This window comes from Dasypus novemcinctus, chromosome 21 (genome assembly GCF_030445035.2).
Source record: "Dasypus novemcinctus isolate mDasNov1 chromosome 21, mDasNov1.1.hap2, whole genome shotgun sequence".
NCBI classification, from domain to species: Eukaryota; Metazoa; Chordata; class Mammalia; order Cingulata; family Dasypodidae; genus Dasypus; species Dasypus novemcinctus.
The window spans coordinates 16769979-16785257 of record NC_080693.1 but is presented as its reverse complement, the minus strand read 5'-3'; the positions used below and the strand labels follow the sequence as shown (position 1 = coordinate 16785257).

Sequence of the window (15279 nt, the reverse complement as noted above, 5' to 3'; positions counted from 1 at the left end):
CACCATTTTGATAGCTCTAGGCGCCATCTTCCCTTAGGGACTTTCCAGTGGGGGCAATTCCCACGTGAAGGCTAGGGTTATTTCCTTGTATAACATTAACCAGTTTGGAATCTAATTTAGTAATCTCATTGCAGCATTCCTTCTTTCACTGTTTACATGTACACCAGTCTCTAGTCCTCCTTTGAAACAGTCTGCTAGCCTGATAGTTTCTTCATTAATTAATTCAAGTCATCTTTGACCCATGTTTACTATATATTTATGAGAGCCAGGTTTTTACCTTGCAAAATCTACTTTGGTTTCTGTTTCCTTTAGGATGGGGTCGCAGCTATTGTATTAGAAAAGTGAGTAGGTTTTGCCTCATTTTTTCCAGCTTGCTTTCTCCTCTCTTTTACCTTGTCATTACAGTGCAGTTATGGGTGCAAGAAGGAGCAGCTCAGGCCATGGTGCTGATATTTTTTGTCACTTTGAAGTTGAGACCAAGCAGCGATGCTGTTTAATGTACTGATTAGGTTTGTAATCGATTTTGTTGACAAGAAGATCTTTATACAGCACCAAAAAGCAAAATATTTTAAGTGCCACAAAAATCACAAGAAATTACACACAGGACCTGGCTTAGCTATTCTTTGCAGGCAGGTGCATAAAGAGACCACAGATGCTATAGCAAATGCAGTATCAGGGAGAACAGACATAGAATTGAAATATATGGCATGGGAGGAATTACAGAAAGAAATGTGGATGAAAGGCCACGACTTCTTGAAGAGAAAACACAGAGTAAAAAAAAATCAACAAGAAGACAAGATGATTGTGATGAGTATGGTGATGATGGCTATGCCACTTGAACTTCATTTCAACCACAGCCTGCTCAACCTCAGCAAGGTTATATCCTCTCAGTGGCACAGCCAAGACTGCCACCAGTTCCAGGAGCACCAGGAATGATGCCAGGCATCCCTCCATCAATGCCATATGCCAGGCACGCCTCCTGGATTGCCTCCCAGAGAAAACATACCCCATCATTCTGCAGTGAAAACACCGGATACCTGCTACCAGCTATGCCCCCACCTGCTCCCCTGGATTCCACTGGAATTCCATCAGTGACTTAAGCACAGGTCGTTTCAGCTCCAGGTATTCTTAGTAGACCACTGGCACAAGAGCGACAGCTCCTGCTCCACAGCTTCCAGTTTCTAAGCCTCTTTTCCTCAATGCTGGACAGGCTCTGGCGGCTGTCCAAGCACCTGTGGGTACAGATTTCAAACCCTGATATAGTACCTCTGTGTTAGAGGTTTGCAATAACTAACAAGCTCAGTTTCCCCTGATATGCCCTGGGAAAAGGCTAACTCTATTCTCCATAAGCCTACATGTCCAAGGGCATGGCGCTTCCCCACAGGTTAAATAAAGAAACCACAGAGAGACGGGAGTAAAGGGAAATGGAGACCTTCCCTACCTGCGTCAGAGGGAAATAAAATCCCTACAGAACAAAGAAACACCTGCTCCTGCAGCATTCCAAGAAACCATAACTCCCTAACCCCCTATCCTCTAGTCACTATCAGGGAAAGTTTTCACCTCTAGGGCTTCCTATTGGCCCCTGCACCTCACTCGGACCCTCAACCCGCTCCCACCAACTATCATTCCCCTGCCTAGGAAAGTTCTGCATAAATTCAAATTCCCCCCTTCCAGGAATGGGCTGAAGTCTGCTAATGTCTGCTCCCTCCGTTGAGAGAGCTTCTCAATAAATCTTCTTTGTCTATAGTCATTTCAGTCTCCGTGTCCCACTAAGCGCCGTATTTTCTCCAACACTCTGCAGCAACAACCCCCAAAGCCCACACTCCCTGCTTATGCACAGTCTACAGCTTCAACCACTAGTACAACTAATAGCACGTAGCTCGACCAGGAGCTTTGGTAACAACTAAACCTGCTACACTTAGGACAACCAGTGCAGTCAGGAAGTTGATCCATCCACTTGTCACCCAGTGACAGATAAGGATATGAAATGGAAGTTGTCATCCTGTCACAGATAAGGACATGCTACTGGAAGAGGGAAGGGCACAGTTTCCTAAATATCAATGTCATCTCCCTCAACCAGGATAGGGACCCAGTGGTGATCTATGGGTTAGACCAATTGGATGTGTGAAGCCACTGCAGCCGGGCTATTCCACAGCAACAAGGAGTGAGACTCCCAATGCTGCCCCATGGTCAGTATGATGGGCATCACCAAGGCATGTCAGGTCAGCTTCCTGGAGTCGCCACGTAGGCAGGGGCCACCACGGGCAAGGAGGTGGACCTCCTTGACGTCCAACGGGAAGGAGAGCTCCTATGATGTCGCAAGGTAGCCGTTACTGATCTTCCTTCATCCGATCCAACAGGTTTGGAGAGTAAACCTTTTCTCAACCTGGGCTGTTTAGATAGGCACGCTTCTGTCAGTCTTCCCACATACCAGGAACTACATGGGAAAAATTATTTGGAATAATAGAGCAGAAACTCTTCCTGAAGTTACAAAAAAAAAAAAAAAAAAATCATGCTTTGACACGTCTTGTCTCCCAGGATGAAGAAAACAGCAAAATTTAACACCTCATTTCCTGTATTGGAAAATGGAAACAGCTTCATTGTAAGAATGTTAACAAAAACAAAACTGCTGTCTCTACACCTGACTCCTGAATACAACACACTCCATCTCTCCATCTCTCCGTCTGTCTAGAACAACATGCCCTTCCACCGAACCTCTTCACATCCAGCTGTGATGGCATCTTTCTGGCTTTTTAAGATGCCACCTTCTCTTACCATGGAAGACTGAGTAAGGAGTCCCTCTTGGGTGTCCTGCATTCTTGTATCACGGCACTTATGTCACCACATTGTAAGTGCCTGTTTCCTTAGCCATATCTCTTAGCTAGGAGCAGAGATGGTGTCGTAGTCATCAAATCACCGCTGGCACCTAGCATACGGTGCCTGGCACATAGGAGTTTGCTCAGAAGAGCTTGCTGAGCAATTCTGAGTGTGACAGGGAATGGCCAAGGAGCACGTTGCTGGAATGAAAAGAAGTGGTCACTGGAACTGAGGAGTTCAAACCATTGCCAAGGGCAGGACATTGGGGCTGCCACACAGATGGCCTCTGGAAACACTCAGGGTGACCCCAAAAGGAAGGCCAAAATGGAGAATGCCAAACAACTCAGTGAATATAAGGAGCGAGCATGGAGAAAGTAGATTATGGTGACAAGTAGGGCAAGAAATGGAAGAGTTAGAAGCATCAGCCCCAGGGAAGGTGTTCGTGTATGAGGACTGATGAGGAAGGTCTTAAAAAGAATGGAGAACAAGGATGCTGTGCCATCCACCGATCCTCGGTGGTGTGAAGAGTGGGAGAATGAACCTGCTCTCCTACAGAGCACTGTAAGGGAGGCGGTACCACCCGCTCCTCGCTTAGGTCGGATAGGGCCCTGTGACTTCTTTTGGTGACTAAAATTGTGAGTGGATGTGAAGTACATCAGCGCCAGACCCTTTACGTGCCTCCTTTCCTTCCAGCATGGCAAAAACAATACTTGAGGGGGTGGCTGCTGCATCGGTTCACATCCCTGAGTGACTAGGATGGAAGCAGCCTCCCTGCCAACCCAGCGTGAAAGCATCACAGGAGAGGGCAGACAACGACTTGCAAGTCCTTTGCTAACTTCACAATCAGGTTAAGTGATTGGGAAAACTGGGAGATCCTTCTCTGGTGTCACTGCAGGAGGAAAAATACCATAAACCACTTCCATTTTCTGACATTATTTATCTCTTCTTAGGACTCCTCTTTCTTTAGGATATCTGGGAGTAGATGTGGTCAAACTCCCCCACCATCATGTAAACCTCAGAAGATTTCTCCCTCCTCCTTTCATTTACTTTTATTACAGATGACAGATGGTACTCAAACTGATGGTAGATGACTCTAAATGTCAAAGGAGATGGAATTAAATATTTAGAAACTACTACATGGGGCTAAAATCCACTCAAGCCTGTCCTTTTCAGCAGAGGGCATGAAAGAGCTTTGTTTCGATGTCTCTGTTCATGTGTACATGAAGCCCTCTGAAACAGGATTCCTGGAAATAAAAATCCAAATTCTCCCACCCTTTTGGATTGCCATAAATCGGAGGGAAACTACAACTCCTGGAGAGAGACGAGTAAATAGGGCAACTGATGTTCACACTAGTTCTTGCCTTCCCACGCTACTGCTTTCTGGGTCTATTGAAGGCAGAAGGCTTTCATTCTGTAATCTCAAAGTCAAGTCTCGTCCTTTGACAGAGTAGGTGTAGTGCCTGGCATAGTTATTTTTTTATTTTACTTTTTGCTCAAAACACTTTCTCTTCTCTCCTGCATCTTTATGAATCCCCCTCCGTGTTCATGGCTCAAGCAAGATCTCTCCCCACCCCATCTGGTCTCCTGGGAAAAAGGGGAGCAGGCTGCAAGAGTCACAAAGAGCAACGTCCTTCTGGAAGGAGCACAGTGATCCCTCTCAGAAGATGCACGATGGGATGGCCCCACAGTCCTTACACACCTGCCCTCACAGGCGCCCCCCGAGGGCCCTCACCAGCAGGCCTGGGGAGGCTCGTCTTTTCCCCCCAACAAGGTTGGTCATTATCTGACAAGAGCACGTTGTGAGCCCTAAGTAGCTACGTCATACAGACTCCTCATTAAAACAACACTATAAAAATAAATCTACCCAAGTGAACCTGAGTGCAGGGAGAGATGGGTAAATGGTGGCTGGTGGATCAAATCCAATATCTAAGGAGCTCCAGGACATTGTGTCCTGACACTGTATTTAACCCTCCATCTACCTAGTGCGGCAGTTACAAACAGGAGTCATCCTGCAAAGGCGCCCATTCCCGCATTCCATGCAGTGTAGACGCTGCCTCTGCTTCTCGCAGTCTGTGAAGTCACCCTGCCGCAGCTCAGCCATCCACACGTTCCTCCACGCACAAGCACAGACACGCAGAGACCACGCAGCGCTGAGCCGAGCCCGGCCACGTGGCCCGTCCTCGCAGAGCGAGGGTCTTGTGCTGATGTCAGGAGCACGGCGGCCTGAGAGGGGCAAGGCCGGTGGCCGGGCCGCAGATGGAGCCCATGTGAGCACACTCCCGCAGAGGGTGCGGGGCAGGTATCAGTCAGACACGAGACTCGGGGGAACCCGGAAGACTGCCTCGTCTGGGCTGGCAGAGGACAGTTCAAGGAAAGTTTCACCAGGAAATGAAATTTGAACTGAGCTCAACAGGAGCATCAGAAACTTGCCTGCCCTCCCACAAGAGGAAAAGGATTGGGGCAAAGGAAGAGCCCCAGGAGGCTGCAAGGCTGTGGCCCCCAGGCTGAGCAGTGGGGGGCCTGTTAAATTCCCAGGTCCCAGGAGCATTCAATCCAGAACAAAACCTTTGCTTTCAGCACTCCACAAACCACTTACAAGCCCAAATCCTATGGGAGGAACCTTTTCTAACACCACCTTCCCGAGATTACCCCACCATTGCCACTGATGTGTTTTCTCCAACTGCAATAAATAATGCGTAAAACTTACTCTCAAATTTGGGTGTGCTTTTCTTCCTTTCTTTCTTTGTATTTTTTTGAGAGAAGAAGTGGGAAGTTTGAAGACTACTGACAGTGTCCACAAAAATGGAGAAATGGAATGTGAAACTAGGGCAAAACGGTAATTTTGCCTAGGGACTTCAAGAATGGCATCGCAGGCATTGAAACCTGTGAGCAGGACCTCAAGGGTGAAGGGGCACCCTGGCGTTCCCTGCAGAGGTAAACCCTACGCCTGGCTCAGGCTGAGAAAGCCTGTGCGGAGCGTGAGTGGTGAGGAGCAGCCGGGACTGCAGCGGCACCCCCGCCAGCAATGCCACTCTCAGGAGCCCCCATCTCCTCCAACCACGGAACTCGCTCACGGGGGGGGGTGGTGGTTGCTCTTCTGGGTGGAAATGTCCTCATTTGTGTGGATGCCCCCAGCTCTACCTGGAGGCCCACCACCAATGAGACAAGAAAAACACTCTTGACTGTTAATACCCAGGTTGGAATGTGGACAGGTGCTGGGGAGACGCTGAACTTTCAGCTGGGAAGTGATTCAGTGATTCGGTGAGATGACCGTTCACAGTGAGGTCGCCTTGGTGGCAGGAAGGCTCCAAAAACTCTGACAGCCTCATGGCCTGAGGGGTCCTGGGGGCTCCTGGGGCTGTGGGAGAGGAAGGCGCAGCAAGAAGCTCAGGACTCTAGACTTCCAAAACTGTGCTGTTGGGACCTGATCAAGGACCGCTAGAGCACCTTCTTTTGATGCATGTGCTGGGGGTGGGGGGAACAGGCTAAGAGCCTCTGACTGAGCTGGGACCACTCTTACCCCATGACCATCTCTGGGACTGGGTCATTGTCCTCATTTCACTCTGTCCTCGAGGTAGTGGCAGTTGACTAAGGACCTCCATCTCCTTGGCTGACCCCTAATCCTGACCAGTGGACACACCCCTCGATGGGCCGGCCCATGGTGTCCTGGGGGACGCAGGCATCCAGGGAGCCCCAACAGGGAGCCCCTGCGTGGACTGGAACAAGCTTCACCGAGAGCCCAGCTTCCTGGAGGTTCCCTACTTGGGGCCCTGTGGGTCCACACTGCACGCCTGGTGCTCATGATGAAGGGAAGGGGGTCCTGACATCCAGAGTCCTGGGCAGTGGCTCAGCCCGAGCTCACCTGCCGCCCTTCCTCCTGCGTAGACCCACCTGCCGGGCAGAGGCTCCTGGCTGCCACTGCCATCGCAGGAGCCCGAGCTTCAGGGGCTCTTTCCTGCAGACACCAAAGGCCACGCCCGCGAGGAGCCCTTGATCGAAAACGGGGAACCTGGGGTGCCCGAGGAGCCCACGTTCCAGGTGGGTCCTTGGACCTAACGAGGTGTTGACTTTGGGTGCATTCCATGTGTCTGAGCCCTGGCTGTGTTCAGGCATCTCTCCAGGCAGAGGGGAGTGAGGCAGCTGTGGGGAGCAGAGCAGACGTGGTGGCCATGATCAGCAGCTCCCAGAGCAGATGGCAGAATGGGAGGTGCAATTATGGGGTAAGGGTAAGGGTGAGACTCCCAGAGGAATGAGAGGACACAGTGTGTCCCCACTGCTGGAGGGATCACTGAGGTGCAGCACTTATGAGAATGTGTCCTGCATCTGCCCACTTCTCAGGTTCTTTCCCAAGGTCGTCCTTGGCCAGAGCAGTTTCTTGGTTCCTTCAGTGCCCCAAGCTCTCTCCTGTCTCTGAATTTCACGTGGACTCCACCTGCCTGGAATCCTGTGCACCCTCTGTTCCCACCCTGTCCTCTCGCCCTCCCATCACCTCTCCTGTTCTCCATCTCCTCCTTGTCCTCAGCGCCCCCAGGATTAGCCCCCAGTCCCCTGAGCCAAGGAGCACCCGTGTGTCCTCTGGACTCAGCCCAGGTGGGCCCGTGTCCCTCACACCCTGAGCTCTCAGGGACCAGACACGGGGTTTGTGGGCACCGCTGGCCCAGGCCCAGGGCACACGAGGGTCTTGTCGTCACAGCTGGGTCTGCAGGGGGGAGACCTCAGAGGTTCTCCCCACGAACACTGCAGGGCTGTGGTGGGGTGAGGGGAGGAGAGGGGACAGATGGAGGGAGAGGGACAGGTCACATGGGGCCAGAGGTCACAAGGGCCCGGGGGAGCAGGGAGGTGTACGCCCCGAGGGCACATGCCTGCCTGGGCTCAGTGACACCTTCTCGCATCATCCACTGGGGGTGCTCAAAGTGTACCGCGTGATCCTGGTCCTGGGGCCATCTTAGTGATGGGTCCTGCAGTATCTCCTCCAGCCCAGCAGAGGGCGCTGTGGGCCCCACTGTCCTGCCTGGAGGGAAACTCCCCTTCCAGGTAGTAGAAGGACCCCCGCTCCCTCTGGACCTTCTCTAACCCCCACAAGACGCCCAGGGAGCAGCTTCTGCCCTGCACGCTGGCTCAGGGCACTCAGGGAGAACAAGTGTGAGGCTGGAGGCTCTGCGGGCCCTGTGGCTGATGAGGCCAACTTTTGTGCTGATTGAGTCCTGCATGTGGCCTTGGAGGCGACCTTGGCAGCAGAGAGAACAGAGTCTGAAGCTGCCTCTGCCCTTCTCCACTTATTGCCCCAGCGAGCAGGGGTGTTTTGGAGTATGTAGGGGCACCTGTGAGGACTGACGCACAGGCCTGCCCTGAGAGGTGGCTGCATTTCATAGAGGCAGAGGGACTGTCTCCTGGAACAAGCAACTCCAAGACGCCCCCATGGCCAGAGCCAAGGACATTTATATCCATTTTTCTCAGCTGATTTACTAATGGATAGTTTGCATCAAGTATTTGGATGAGAGAATTAAGTGGTTTTGAGGTTTCCTTTTGTTTGTTTTTTCCTTGTTTCCAGGTCAAAGGCCAGGAGGAGGAGAGTCAGGACCCCACCGCCCCAGCTCCCCTTCCCTGGACGCCTCCCCGAAGGCCCTGGGGCAGCCCCGGCTCCTGGGGGCCGTCACCCACCTCTGGCCCCTGGGCCTGGGCCTGGCTAAGCCTCCTCTGAGCCTCAGCAGAGCTCAGAGGCACCTGCTGCTCAGGGCCTGCCTCCAGCTCCCCTCTCCCAGCCAGGGGAGATTTCACATCTGCAGGGGCCAGTTCCAGGGGAAGGGGTGACCTCCATCCGGGCACCGCCGCAGGTGGGTCGTGTGTCACCGCAAGCACTACTGGCCCCGAGCAGCTCCGGGCTGCTCACTCCCAGGACAGAGGCCAGCAGCCCGCGCCTGCCGCGCCCCTGCCAGCCGGGCCCTTTAGGTCTCCTCTGAGCCTTCCCTCCTCCAGCACCACAGAGCCCAGTGCTCCAGGCTGAGGCGGCTCGTGCCCTCCCTGGCACTGCGTCCTGCGCCCCGTGCTTCGGGGCTTCTGCTTTGGGCACCTCCTTTTCCTGCTGAGCACCTGGGGGGCCCGTGGGGAAGGGTCCGAGGCCACCACGCTTGTACATTGTGCCCAGGGAGCAGGGTCAGCCCCACCCTCCTGCCGTCCCTGCCCCACAGGGCCTGGGAGCCCACCCAGCAAGCCAGGCCTGGTCAGGGGGCAGTGGAGGAGAGGTTAGGGGGGTCCTGCTCGGGGCAGACCCCGAGACATCAGGCCCAGGCTCTGCCCCTCACGCTGGTGACCTTGGCCAAGTCCCGGCCTCTCTCTGAGCCTCCTAGTCTTCATCTGTCAATGGACAAAGGCTCCCACCTGATCGTGGAGGAGAAGGTGCTCAGGGAGCCAGTCTTCCTTCTGAGAGGCCTCCCCCCAGCCCAGCCCGTGCCTGCACCTCCCTGCTCTGCAGAGCCCTCTGGGAGGTCCTTAGCCTGGGGCTTGGTGCGCTGGGCTCAGGCCCCTTTGTTTCTCTCTCCCCTTAGGCTGCCATCAATTTGCACATCAAGTCCCCACCTTAATTTGCACATCTGATGCCAGAATTAGGGGGACAACACCTGACCTTGAGGCTGTTTTTAACCAGGCACCCGCACCCACTTGTCCCCTTTCCACTGGCCCTACCGGCGCTCAGCTCTCTTGGCAGGAAAAACAATCGATCGATCCTGCTGGTCATTCAAGACCCTGGAAGTAGAGTATAGAAGCCCTCAATCTGTAAAGTCCTGGGGTAGGGAATGTCACCTGAAAAATAAACTATGGTGCAAGGAAATAAAGACCTTTGTTTAGGGTCTTAAAATTGCAATTCGGGGAGGACAGATTCAGGTTGAAACCCAAATAGTGTCCCGTCTTGGCATTTTCAGGGAAGGGTTTTTATAGGAAAAGAAGATTGTACAAGTTGTTGGTGCTTGGTGGATAGTTGGGACACTCCATTTGTCCTTCAGGTTAAATAGTGAAATTATGTCTTGTATGCGGGGTTTTGTTTGTTTGTTTTATGGTGTCAGGATGTCCTTAGGTTTTGGGGAATGTTTTCCTCCAATCTCTACTGTGGGAGTTTATGATATATGACTGAGACCTGCCTGAGAGTACTCTCCAGAATGACCTATTACTCCATTTTAAATCTCTTAGACATAGTTTTATTTTGTTTCATGGACGCTTCTGCTCTAAGTCTGGTGCCGCCTTCTGTGGCTGCATCCTAGGTCACCAGAAAATCATGTTCCATGGCAGGGAACGCAGTTGTCCTTGAACAATTCATCACATCCAAGAACACTGTTTTCTAACCCTTCCCCTGTTGAAATAGGCATCCTCTAAGTCCCTGTCTGGAAAGACGGGACAATGCTGCATCCTTCAAACTAATGGGTCACGTGAGGTGAACTCTGAGGCTCCTCACACATTGCAGCCTTGATACCAGGATCTGCTCTCATCCTGGCCCTGGGAATCCAAGCCATCCTAAATTAGCAGTATTCCGATCCAGAAAGACCTGTGGCCTCAGGAGTGAATCCACAACACCTAGGTTTTGTCAAAGCCAAAGGAAGACTGGTTCATGTGGACTTCCTTAGATTCCACTTTCTGTCTTGCCAGAAGGGTCAGCAACTTTCAATCCTGCATTGAAACCTGGAAGTGTTAGAGGATTATTCTGTGATCTGGGTTTCTAGGTTCTTGGCTATGCCACTGTAAAAATTTAAGGACATGCCATTACGTAGGCAAAGGAGTAAAGAGTTTATTAAGAAACAGGATAAGAGATAAGTTCACATCTGAGACATGGATTTGGGGTGTGCCACTGGACGAGTCGAGTGTGTGGGGCCCCAGGTTAGGCCTTTTTAAAGTCTTTCCTCCTCCCCTTTCCTAATCTTGGGGAAGGGTCCCAGCTGTTTGCTGTTCTGATTGGTTGTCCCACTTGTGAACTCTTAGGTGGGCAATGGGGTGGCCTTTTGTTTGGAGGTATCCAGGGATTCCTCTTGACCCTTGAAAAGAATTACAAATGTGACCTTGTGTCCAGGGTCTAAACAGGATCTTTCCTGCTTTCTTCTTCTTAGAACGGGTTTCCCGGCAGGATCCTCATGCAATGTTTTCTGCTCGCCATGATCTCTGCTGGGTCCCACCTGTGAAAGGATGTCTTCCCTTGCTTTCTCTCATTCCCTATACTGAACTGCCTCAATCCCCCATCAAAGAGTTTACACCATTATTTTAAAGGAGGAGCTGAAGGACGGTGGTCATTCTTCTGTTTCCTGTTGGTTAGGGGAAGTAACCAACTTCCTGACAGAGTGTAAAACCCTCTCTCTATTCCACTGAGGTTGAGGGAACATGAGTCTAGCACCACGGTTGGAACTGGGTGAAATCCCCACATTGACTAATATCTTGTTCTGGAAGGCATTGATTCTAGAAGAAATAAACTTAGAATTTTGAAGATACATGGTTTTCTAAAAGAATAAAGAAGATGGTGGTAAGCAGGCCCCAAATGAGGGGCCAGCCATGACATACAGGACGATGGGATCAAGAAAGGCCAGTTGCCTTCAGAGGCTGCAACTTCCAAAAGTTGACGGGAAACAGCATTCTACCTTGAGTTCTTGTATGCTGTTGGTTACCTCTAGGGAGAGTTTGTGGTAGACCTGCTGAGTTTGGTGTAACTTGCCAACCGCAGTTCCCACAATGGTGGTTATGCCTAGGACAGCTAGGTGAGGTATGAAGAGAGGCACTGTCTTAGACATACACTCACAAAGACAGTATAGGAAGCAAGAAGACAAGCAAATGGCAAGCAAAATAAAGACAATACTTAAGAATGCCATTCCGTTATCTTATAGGCATGTTCATTAACTATTAGAAAATGAATTAAGTTTACTAAGACATTCAGCATGTTCAATATCTTTCTGTATATGATCTAGAAGAGATATTATCATATTCATCAGGCATATAGGTACAGTACTTAATACTAATCAATGCACTAATCAATTCTCTTTGAGCTGCAATTAGTAGATCTAAGCTTCAGTTTTGCAATATCATACATGTTGTCTCTACATGAGAGCAGGCCGTAGTGCCATTTGTGCTTCTTTAAGTTCTACTCACATTACTCTGGTAATTAGTGCTCCAATTGGTATGTCCTTCATGCAGCCAGCATTGTGGCACAGTTGGCCCTTGGAGGGAGCTCCAATGTTTCAACAGCCAGATGCATAGTGCCCTTTCAGCACTATGAAACAGAGCCAGGATGCAGGCAATAGCCATTGTCAGTCTGATCATATTAAGCCATCGCTGGCTGCTGCAGGAGTCTGAAATTGCAACATATTCCCCATCCACTTCAGGGCCACATCCAAATGTGATAGATATCTTCATTATTTTATTTATTATTTACTGACTGAAACTATCCAATAACTCAAAGGAGAGGCACCACGCATGGTATTTTGGCTTGGTTTCAATGCACAAGAGAGTTTGACAATACTGAAGTCTTATTGCTTTTAGTTTTTAAACACTTTATAAATACTTCCAGTGCAATTTGTAACATATTAAATGAACTTAACTATTTATTAGTTTACTTTTTACTCTTACAACTTTACCATAATTACATTAATTAACAGGTATTTTACTTTATCTGTACAGGAAAGTATACTTTCTCCATTATTTTATGAAAATCTGAGATTCCCAGTGGAATCAAGGTTATCCTTCCTTACCACCACTTTAGTATGCAGATTGAGGAGGCCTCTGACAGGTTTCTCTGTTATGAAGCTACTTTTCATTATCATCAATCAGTTTAGAATTCTACTTAATAATGGCTTCCTAGAATTAACCATTTAAGTACTTCAGTTTAGACAATGCTTTGGCAAAATCTTGATAATTAACCATAACCAAATAGACTACTTTACTTTTAAATAAGGTTATTAAAGTACATTTAGCAACTGATGAAATTTACTTGATCCAATTAAGTCTTGTCTTATAGTCTGTATTAGTCAGCCAAAGGGGTGCTGATGCAAAATACCAGAAATCTGCGGGACATTATAAAGGGTATTTATTTGGGGTAGGAGCTTACAGTTACCAGGCCATAAAGCATAAGTTATTTCCCTCACCAAAATCTATTTCCACATGTTGGAGCAAGATGGCTGCTGACATCTGTGAGGGTTCAGGCTTCCTGCGTTCCTCTGGGCTCAGCTCCTGTTTCCTCCACAAGGTCAGCAGTAGACTATGAGGCTCTCTAGGCTTTGCCTCTCTCCACAAGATCAGCTATAGCTCTCAGGCAAACGGCTTTGTCTCTTTCCCAGGGGCTCCAGCTTAAGACTTCACTATCAAACTCTAACATCAAAACTCAAACATCAGAAACCCCTCAAATCTGTTCTTTGCCATGCCTTTTATCTGTGAGTCCCCACCCACCAAGGGGTGGAGACACAATACCCTGATCATGCCCAGGTACAGATCAGATTACAAGCATAATCCAATATCTATTTTTGGAATTCATAACCATATCAAACTGCTACACCCTACCCTCTGAATTCCAGAAAGATATTACAATATTTGAAAAAACCTTAAATTAGTAACAATGTAAGTACTCTATCATATCACAATCAATTTAAAGAAATACAGTTTGTCTTGGGGCAAAGTCCTGTCTGCTATAAACCTCTGAAACTTACAAAACAATTTATCTGTTTCCAATACACAAATGGACAGACATAGGATAAACATTTTCATTATAATAAGGAGAAATTGGGAGGGAAACATGAGTCTTGGGTCCTCTACAGTTCAGTAAGCCTTCAGGGCATCCTCCATTCTATTTCAAAGTCTGAGAGTCTTTCTTAAAAAGATGGTTTCTTCTCCTTGGGGCCATATGGGGGACCCACCCTTTCCACAGTCTTTTCCAACAGCCTTTTTTTTTTGTTGTTCTACCCTCAACAAGCATCTGGGTGTTGACCAGGCTCCAGACCTCTCCTTCCAAGAGTGTTGGGGTGATTGCCACACCTTACCCAAGAGTCTTACCCTAGAGTCTTACCCTAGAGTCTTACCCTAGAGTCTTAACCCCCCTAGTACAGTGATATGAAGACAACATTCCCCCTAACCTTTGGCAAACAGGCTCAACTCTCTCAGAGCAATGAGTTGACCACCTGACCTTCCCAAGCCTTTGGGGGACAGATCCACCCCTCTCAGACCTGTGGGGTGCTGACCTTAATCCTTGGGGAATGTGCCCCACCATCTCTGCACCCTGGGGCAGCAAAACTCTCCCAGAACATTGGACAGGAACATCCACCCTCTTCAACTGCTGGAGCAAACTCACCCTTTCTGTATATACATGGGTGGGGTTCCTCTCTTGGCCCAAGGTGATGTCCAAATTCCAGATCTCAGCTTCCATGGTTTTCCTCTTGAAGTTGTTTCTCCTTCAATCTCTCCTTTCCATGTCCTTTTTATTTCTGGCTGACAGTGGTTTTGTTCATACAGAACAAAATTTGTTGATTTAGCATGCAGGAAGCAGAGGTCCAAGCCATCAGACAGTAAGAATTTCCACAAGTCTTTCTGATATAACTGCATCTTCAATCCTGATTTACAAGTTCCAAGTTTAGTTAAGTCCTCCCATGGGGCACTTTATTCTAGGAACTTGATTTCCAGAGGCTTGGAATTTCCAGAATCAGTTTCTGATTTTTTTGTCCCAACACTTCAGTCCTCAGCATATCTCTCTCATCTAACATTTTGCTATAAGCTGCAAGCAGAAGCAAAGCTGCATTCTCTGGGCTTACTTTGGAAATTTCTTCAGCTAAATGCCCAGGCTTGCCATTTTCAGATTCTGCCTTCCATAAAACACCAGAGTTAATCTTGCTAAGTTCTCTGCAACTTTAAAACACGGATCACCTTTCCTCCAGTTTCCAATAATAGTTTCATCATTTGGTTTTAAGGCATCATAAAAAGCCTCTTTAGCATCCATATTGCTATCAACAGTCTCTTCAAGGTGTTCTAGGCCTTTTCCATTAAGCATCTCACAATTCCTCCAAAAAATACCCCTTACCCATTTATAAAACCTTTCCAGGATTTCAGTAATTACAAAAGTACTTCCCCACTCCTCAGTACCAAAATCTGTACTAGTCAAATAAGGGGTGCTGATGCAAAACACCAGAAATCTGCTGGGTATTATAAAGGGTATTTATTTGGTGTAGGAGTTTACAGTTACCAGGACATAAAACATAAGTTATTTCCCTCACCAAAGTCTATTTCCACATGTTGGAGCAAGATGGCTGCTGACATCTGTGAGGGTGCAGGCTTCCTGGGTTCCTCTGGGCCCAGCTCCTCTGTTTCCTCCACAAGGTCAGCTGTAGGCTATCAGGCGAACGGCTCTGTCTCTTTCCCCAGGGCTCCAGCTTAAGACTTCAGCATCAAACCCCAACACAAAACTCACACATCAGAAACTCTTCAACTCTGTCCTTTGCCATGCCTATTACCTGT

At 49.0% G+C, this 15279-nt stretch overlaps 1 pseudogene; it reads left to right on the top strand.

Annotated features, from left to right (window-relative positions):
* Positions 1 to 486: 486 nt before the first annotated feature.
* On the top strand, positions 487 to 2337 carry LOC111763963 (BUB3-interacting and GLEBS motif-containing protein ZNF207-like; annotated as a pseudogene).
* The last annotated feature ends 12942 nt before the right edge of the window (positions 2338 to 15279 follow it).